This window comes from Bidens hawaiensis, unplaced genomic scaffold, assembly GCF_021521415.1.
Source record: "Bidens hawaiensis isolate Kalapana, Puna unplaced genomic scaffold, B.hawaiensis_p1.1 tig00019817_1, whole genome shotgun sequence".
NCBI lineage: Eukaryota > Viridiplantae > Streptophyta > Magnoliopsida > Asterales > Asteraceae > Bidens > Bidens hawaiensis.
In genome coordinates this window covers 354,263-363,315 of record NW_027493015.1, presented here as the reverse complement: position 1 = coordinate 363,315, position 9,053 = coordinate 354,263, and the positions used below count along the sequence as shown (strand labels likewise).

General features: G+C 32.0%; 1 pseudogene; it reads right to left on the bottom strand.

Moving 5' to 3' along the window:
- Positions 1–208: 208 nt before the first annotated feature.
- On the bottom strand, positions 209–3,378 carry LOC143559405 (uncharacterized; annotated as a pseudogene).
- Positions 3,379–9,053: the final 5,675 nt, after the last annotated feature.

Below are 9,053 nucleotides of genomic sequence, written 5' to 3'. Positions count from 1 at the left end.
GGCTTCTAAATAGCACAAGATTACAATGTAAACATGACAAGCTACTAGATAGATACTGAAACAAACAGGCTAGACTAATCCATGCCAAAGAACCAACTCTGCCCTTGAAATGCTAAAAATTTGAATTACTCTTGGTAACATTTTTGCCACTGTGCTGATATTGTAGAAAACAACTCTTATTGTCCAAATTAGTAGAAGTAGAACGAAATTAACTTGTTGAAGTGCCTAGCATAACATCCTTTATCAACTGAAGCTCTTGGATAACACTACCTATATCCAGTCGATATTGCGGTGACTCCATGGAACATGCCACTCCAAGCCCAAGCATCTGACTCAAACATGCTTTCTTTCTCATGAAAACTGTTTCTTCTCCCTTGTTGGTTGATATTTCAGGATCACAACTGTCATTCCTTAGAAGTAATGGATCCCAAATTTCTTGTAACTGATCACCCATGGCTGTGCTAGCATAGTTGTGAAGGGTGAGCCCTTCTTTGAACATAAGATCTGTAGGCCTTTTACATGTCACCATCTCCAACAAAAGAACACCATAACTATAAATGTCTCCACTTGTTGACACTTTGCTTCCGATACCATATTCTGCAGTGATCATCTATTGCATTAGAAGAAAAATAACAATATTTTTTCATAAATAGTATCAAACAATGAGCCTTAGAAACCTGGAGCTGCATAGCCAATGGTTCCTTTAACTCTGATCGAGCTGCAATCATATGCATTTAGGGGTTTTAATTGAAAAATCCTTGACAGCCCAAAATCACCAACGTGTGCAACCATGTCTTCATCAAGTAGAATGTTACTTGGTTTCAGATCACAATGTACAATGGTCCTGCAATTGTGGTTGTGAAGATAATCAATTGCATACGCCACATCTAAAGCGATGCATACTCTTTGAAGAATACTAAGTCGAGGAAGCTCGTTTGGCATATTGTCGATCCTATCATTTGAATGTAACCATCTGTCCAGGCTTCCATTAGGCATGTACTCATAAACCAAAGCTTTGAATTCATTACCTTCAAAATCAGAACCACTGCAACAAGTTACAACCTTGACTAAGTTTCGGTGCCGAGCATTGCTCAATGCTTTGCACTCAGAGAAGAAACTCTTGGAACCTCCTTGGCGATGAAGATTTAGAACTTTTACAGCAACAATCCCACCGTCCAAACCGAGATCTCCTCTATAAACAGATGAAAAACTACCCTTGCCTATTACATTGCTTATAGAAAACCCATGTGTTGCATTATAGAGCTTTTTATAAGATACCTTAATCATGGGCATCTCAGATATGGAATTGGAAGTGTCGCGCCCATCTTTATCGTTTCTTTTTGCCCAACAGAAGAATAGTAATGAAACTACAACTACACAAAACAGAACCACAACAAAAGTGATAACTAATATAACAGCAAGACTCAACTTATTTCTTGAATGATCGGGGGTGCATTTTGGTAAATTTAGTTCAGGAATGCCCCCACAAAGCCCTCTGTTTCCTTTAATACTTATTGCACTTACATTCGCAAACACACCTTTGCTGCTTACCAGGCCCTCAAAACCATTAAATGATATATTAAGATTCTCCAAAGGAATTTCTTCCAAGAAACCTGGGATCTGACCCGTGAAGTTGTTGCATGATACATCAAGGTTTTGGAGGGCTCTCAAAGAACCTATTGATGGTGGAAGAGAACCATGAAAGAAGTTGCCTCCTATGTCTAAATTTTCAAGGCTGCTGCAGCTACCAATGCTACTTGGAAACTCACCTGACAGACGGTTTTCTGCCAGAATAAGTTCATTTAAGTTTTTAAGTTCATTTCCAAAATCTAAAGGTAGGTTCCCTGATAATTGATTAGCACCCAAATTCAGGATAATGGAAAGAGATGAAAGTTCAAAAAGATTCCTAGGTATGATACCACTAAAGTGATTCTGTTCAACTGTTGCGGCTATTAACTTCTTGCAATTCCCCAGACTTGAGGGTATGGTACCATTCATGTTATTCATTCCCATATGAACTTCAATCAACGACGATAAATTTCCTAAAGTGTCAGGAATATTTCCTACAATACTATTCACTTTGAGTTCTAGCCTAACAAGTTTTTGCAGCCTACCGATACTTACAGGAATTGTGCCTGTGAATTCATTGTAGGATAAGTCTAATGTGGTGAGACCTGAAAGGTTACCAATTGATGAAGGCAGGCTACCTGAAATAGAGTTTGAGCCAAGACTTAGGAAATATAGTTTGCTAGACAAATATTCTAGAGATTTTGGTAAAATCCCGCTTAAGTTGTTGTCACCAACATCTAGTTTTTCCAAGTTGCTGCAATTAGACAAACTGTCAATGAAGTTTATATCATCGCTCTCGCCATTTCCAAAGCTATTAGAACCAAGTGACAGTTCGACAAACTGACACACATTAGGGGAATTAATTACTAATTTTCCACTTAAAGCATTTCTAGATACATCCAGAGTTCGAAGTTCTGTAGAATTGAAAATCGATGCTTGAAGTGTACCCGTAAATTGATTATCTGGCAAGGAGATTTCTATCATACGGGGTTGCAACAAAAAGAAGTTTGTGTCAAGAGAACCACGAAGCTGGTTATCATCAAGAAATAAAGATTCTAGCTTTGAAAGGTTATAAATAGAAGGTGGGATGGTACCGACAAGCTCATTTTCAGGAAATGCAAGTTGATTGAGGTTCTGGAGACGATGGAAAACGTCTGGAATAGTTCCACCCAAGCGACAACCACCAAGTGAGAAGGCTTCTAGTAACGTGAGATTCCCAATGAAGAGCGGAATCCTACCTATTAGATTGTTCCTGTGTATGACAAGCACTTTGAGCATTTTCAATAAACCAAACTCGGATGGAATTCTACCCACCAACTTGTTCCGACCTAAATTAAGAACTTCGAGGTTTGAGCAATTTGATAAGCTTCTTGGGATATTCATTTCAAAAGAGTTGTTATGGAGGCGTAATTCTTTTAATCGAAATAAACGACCAAGTTGCGTTGGGATCTCTCCGTTGAGTGAGTTGTTTTGTAGCAAAATATAGCTGAGGAAACTCATGTTTCCGACCCAAGGAGACAGAGATCCCACTAAACCACTTGAAGAAAGATTCAAGGCAGAGACTCATTGGTGGCGGCGGCTGCACGTAACACCTCGCCATTGGCAGAAATGAATAGAATCGTTCCATGAGCTTGTAACGCCTTGAGGATCCTCTCTTATAAAAGATTTGACGGCCAGTAATGCGTCTTGATCTATATTGTTGTTAGTACCAATTACAATGGTAGTTTTGATAACTGCAATCTGCAACCAAATGCGGAAAACAAGTAGCGATTTTTGTTTGTTGACAAAGCTTAATAACGTGATCTCCATTTTTGGATGTTATGGCAACGGTAACTTAAAAACAAATGGGTATTTGCACGCACACTTTTTAATAGATATTGTGATTCCTTTTATGTTGTGATGATAATTTAGTCCGTACCATTGGCTTACATTAAAGTCTATCACTCTATTGAATAAATAATGATGGATATGCATTAGATAGTGGCATGAACCAAGGTCCAAAACTTTGACTATTTTTCATTGACATTCCAACCAACTTAATTTTTATTATAAAACTAATTTATTTCTATTACACATATTCAACCCAACCAAACTAAATTTTTCATACTCATTAGCAACCCAAACTTCAAATTTTTCACACTCATTAGCAACCCAAACTTCAGTCTATTTTGACACCAACATGTTAGATGATATGGTTGCCGAGGAATGATATAAATTTTAACATCTCCTTCTCAATGTCTAAGATGGTACTTGAGATCAAATCAGCGTCTTTCTTATGGGTTAAACAAAGGAGCAAGAGGCCATACTTGGATTGGGAGAGGTGGTATAGGTTCAATTTCGTTAACTTCCCATTATAATGAGTCGTCACTTGGCTCTGTTGTTTTGTTCTTCAGTTTTTTCTGTTTATTTTCCTTTGCTCGTGGGCTACTTGCCTATTGTAAGTGGTTCTCTTTGGTTTTCTAATATATTTTGCTTTTCAACAAAAAAAAACCCAAACTTCACTATTTTTATTAAATAAATATAACTTATAATTCTTGTTTTTTATTAAAGGGTCTAGAAATTTAAAAATAATTCTTTGTTAAAAATAAACAATATATATTTAATTTAATTTTTTTAAATATTGATATTCATCAACCACACTTAATAATGTAGATAAACAAATTATAACTAATTGTAGCATGAAGTATAAAATTACGTGCGTTTATCCAAAAAATGTACGAACCTAAATTCAAAAAATGTTTTTTTAAGCCATTCTATTTTTATACAATTTAGGATTGTTTACAATAAATTGTTAAGCGCAACTGTATATTTATATTGCCTTTTAAAATTAACTTTTACAAGGTTATTAACGAAAATTAAATTATTAATGTCTTAGAAAGAAATAAAGAAAAAAGATAAGTAATAAGAACAAATAATACATTGACATATGATTTTTTTAATAATAAACTAATAGGTGATTTAGTTGTGAATTGAGTTGATGTAACAACCCGTTTATGAATTGGGATTGCAAATAAATGATTTTCTTTTTTTAAAAGAAAAAATTTTGGCAAACCAATTCCAATATGATTCAGCAATGGGAATGCTCTTATCTTTAATGTATTTAATAACGGTCAAGAACAGGCATATATCGGAGGAGTCACAAATTCAATTGTTTTGACTTTTATGCGTCGAAAAGGATCTTTAATGTATAGAATAACGGTCAAGAACAGGCATATATCGGAGGAGTCACAAATTCAATTGTTTTGACTTTTATGCGTCGAAAAGGATCTTTAATGCATAGAATAACGGTCAAGAACAGGCATATATCGGAGGAGTCACAAATTCAATTGTTTTGACTTTTATGCGTCGAAAAGGACTATAAAGTTAGGGATTATTTGATAAGGTTTTAATGGTTATTAAAAAACTACGTATTAATAGTTTATAACCTTTTATTGGTTTAGAAATAACCTTACCTCTAAATGGTTATCAAGTATCTCTTAATAATTACCTATTAATCATTTATATTTAAGATTATCTTTAATTAACCATTATGAGGCTATATGAATCATTAAGAAGTAGTCTCTTAATGGTTATTAAGAGACTACCAAGCAACCTAGTTACTTAGTTTAATTTAAAATTGATAATATAAAAAAAAGATTAATTTCATATATTTCCTTACAAATACATAAAACATCATATATACCCGACCAATACTAAAAATATCATATATACCCAACTTAAATAAAATTTTATTTAATGACGATTGTACCCTTTCTAAATAACCGAATCTTGGGCGTCATTTTGAGACTCAGAAATGGATGACAGAATCTTGGGCGGCGTCGACTATTCTGAAATTTATCTGGATCAACGATTTTTTAATTTGAATGATAAAGCTTTAAAATTTTTGTTGTTGAATTCGATTCAAGAAAGAAGATATTGGCTAAGGGTGCAACAAAGCTTTTTATTTCCTCATTCTAATAAGATGATATTATTCCTTAAAGAAAGCTGTCGATATAATGCATATGTGCATTAATGTGTATTTCATATATACAATAGTGTTTTATTGCATATAATACAACACAAATGCATTATATAATACATACTATTGAATATATACAAATATAACACTAATAATTGTATGCAAAACACACTATCACATATATGTAATACAACACTAATGCACATATGCACTATATCGATTTTTTAAAGTTTTTGTATATAATATAACACTATTGCAAATATACAATACAAACAACATATATGCTATTCAACATTATTTCACACATCAAAATACACACTATTATACATATGCATTACAATGATTTTTGTTTTAATTTTTATATTTTTTGTGATGAAGAATAACATATAAGAAGGATGCAAGAAAATTTTTTTTTTTAATTAAATTAAAAATTCTTATTTATTAGTTCTCTACTTCTCTCTTTAAGGAGGAGTTCTCTCTTGATCATTTCCCTATATGTGTGTGTGTGTGTGTGTATATAGGGAGATGATCGTGAGAGAACTCCATTTTATGAAGAGAACTAATAATGAAGTATTTTTAATTTAATTAAAAAATATATTTTAAAATAAAAATTTCTTTCATCCTCCTTATATGTTGTTATTCCTCAACACAAAAAAAATATAAAAATTAAAAAAAAATAAAAAAATTTAACGTTGTAATGCATATATGCAATACATCGACTTTTTTAATAATGCATATGTGCAATAGTGTGCATTTTGGGTTGAATAGCATATACATAGTTGTTTGTATTGTATATTTGCAATAGTGTTATATTATATACAAAAATTAAAAAAAAAATCAATATAGTGCATATGTGTATTAGTGTTGTATTACATATATGCAATAATGTGTTTTGCATACAATTATTAGTGTCGTATTTGCATATATTCAATAGTGTGTATTAGATAATGTATTTGTGTTGAATTATATATAATAAAACACTATTTTATATATACAATACACATTAATGCACATACGCATTACATCGACGGTTTTTTTTAGGAACAATATCATCTTATTAGAAGGAGGACAGAAAAATAAATCACAAAATAATTTTTTAAAAATAGTTAAAAGTAATTCTTTACTAGTTCTCTAGTTCTCTCTTTAAAATGAGTTCTCTCTAGATTATATATATATATATATATATATATATATATTAATGTTAACGTACCAATGAAATTAACTTGCTAAACATGATAATCAAGTAGAGTAATTATATATACAAGTAGAGTAAGTTAATTTCATTTGTATTTGATTCAAACTATATATATATATATGGTATTTTAACTATTTCGTAAGGACATATATGATATATTTAGTTTTACGTAGGTAGGTATGATATTTTCTATGTTTATAAGGGTATATATGAAATTACCAAAAAAAAACTAATATATTATAAATATAAACGCGAAAATACAATAGCCAAGTCCTCAACTCAGATCGTTCTCCAATTGTCTCAAACCGTGTCCCAGCAGCGGTGCCAAAAACTTGATGTGCGAAAAGTTATATATATTTACCAAATCTTGTAATTTAACACGAAGTATTTAAATAAAACGAATAACCTAACTAAGCGTCACACAAACGGCAGGTGTACATGTCGCGTAGAAGCACAGTCTAGTAATTCTGAGTATCGAACACGAAGACATGTGAATTAGCTCAGATCACTACCCCTAACCAACTCCTGCCTAAATAATATATTTTTTTAACTTATATATATCCAAACTAACTTAAATAACTTAACTAATCTTAATGAACTTAAAGAAAAAGCTTAACAGGCTTAACAAAATTAATTGATATGGAGGAACGACTACCTAAGCAAGTATCTGATTCACAGCTTAACAGTTAACAAAATTGACTAATCAAACGACACAATCTTAAAAATAAATCAACTAAGATTTGCTAATGCTCTCTAGATCACCTCTCGATCTCACCAATTAACCCTCACAAATATAAGAAGATTACTAACGTACCCCAATGGCGCAACTCCTCTCGGACTCAACGACACATAACCCAAGTAAAATTGGTACTAATAACTCTAGGGATAAAGGGGTAACAATATCTAACCTGATATAGGACACCTATTTTCTCACAAATCTAAATTATACAAGACCAAAACTCGTCTCGCGTAATTTTAACCTAACCGAATAGAGACACGTGACAAAATGACTCCCTAATACCTCTCGGTCGCAAGTAAGGTGAACCTACTAACTTTTGGTAATACATCACATGCATGATTGCTACGGCTGCACTAATCACAAACAAATCAATAAACCAAGTCTATGACTTAACCGAGCAACCCTAAGACGATACAAAATCAATCAATCAAGACAACATCGGAATCACGGGCAATAATTACTTAAAACAATAGTTAGCACATCCAAGATCAAGTTAAATAAAGCTTTTCAATAGAAATATGTTGTGTAATTAATCAAAACCAAATAAACTTTCAAACAAAGTTAATATTCATCTCAATCTAAGTATTTAGGGGGTTTAGCCAATAATTATACTAAAGACAAAATAAAATAAATAAGTTCATCAACTAAGTTCATAACATAAAAACAATAAAATAAATAAAAAATAATGTTTGGATACGTAGATGTTGAGCTCGGAGATTCTACAATCTTTCATTTGAGTTGCACAAATTAATCTTTAATCTTGTGTTGTCTTCTGCTGTGCAATATTCAAGTCAAAAACCCAGTCTAATCGGTTGTCACTCTTCTGTTATCTTGCGTCAAAATTCCCCCCTTTTTAAAATTCCTATGACCTAATTGCTTGAAATTAATTCCACGGTAGGGGGCCCATGTCTCACGTTTGACTTTCGGCCATCAAATTATTTTCCAATAAAGCTGCTGAACATTAGTAAATTCTATGAATTACTATTTTTTTGAAACGATCAACAAGTAATGCTGTTGGTTAAAGGTAGTACGAGCTGGTCATAAGTCCGGATGAATGAAGCTCTAGCGGTCCATTTATTGAGGGTTCTACCTATTACTATTATTACTAATAATAATAAAAACAATAAAAATTAGTATTAGTATAAATAAGATATATATTTGACGTTAACTGAATAATAATAATAATAATAATAATAATAATAATAATAATTCGACAATTTACTCGTTGGTCTCAAGTTTAATAAAATAATTCATATTAGCTCGTTGTCACTTGAAACCAATAAAATCTAAATTCGAACCAATTAGACAAATTATTTAATAAAAACAACCCTAGAACTACTTAAAATAGTAGGATATATATATATATATATATATATATATATATATATATATGTATAATTTAGCCCATAACAAATATCCCCACAAGTGAACTTTTTTCATGCCTGGAAAAACTATTTGCAATGAAATCAAAATTAGAAACTAGCTTCAAAACATTTAAACCCAAAAATCACAATTGCCGGTATTTTTGTCCAATTAAACCCAACAATTGACCTAGCAGGCCTCCTAATGGCAATTAAAATTTATGTTTGACT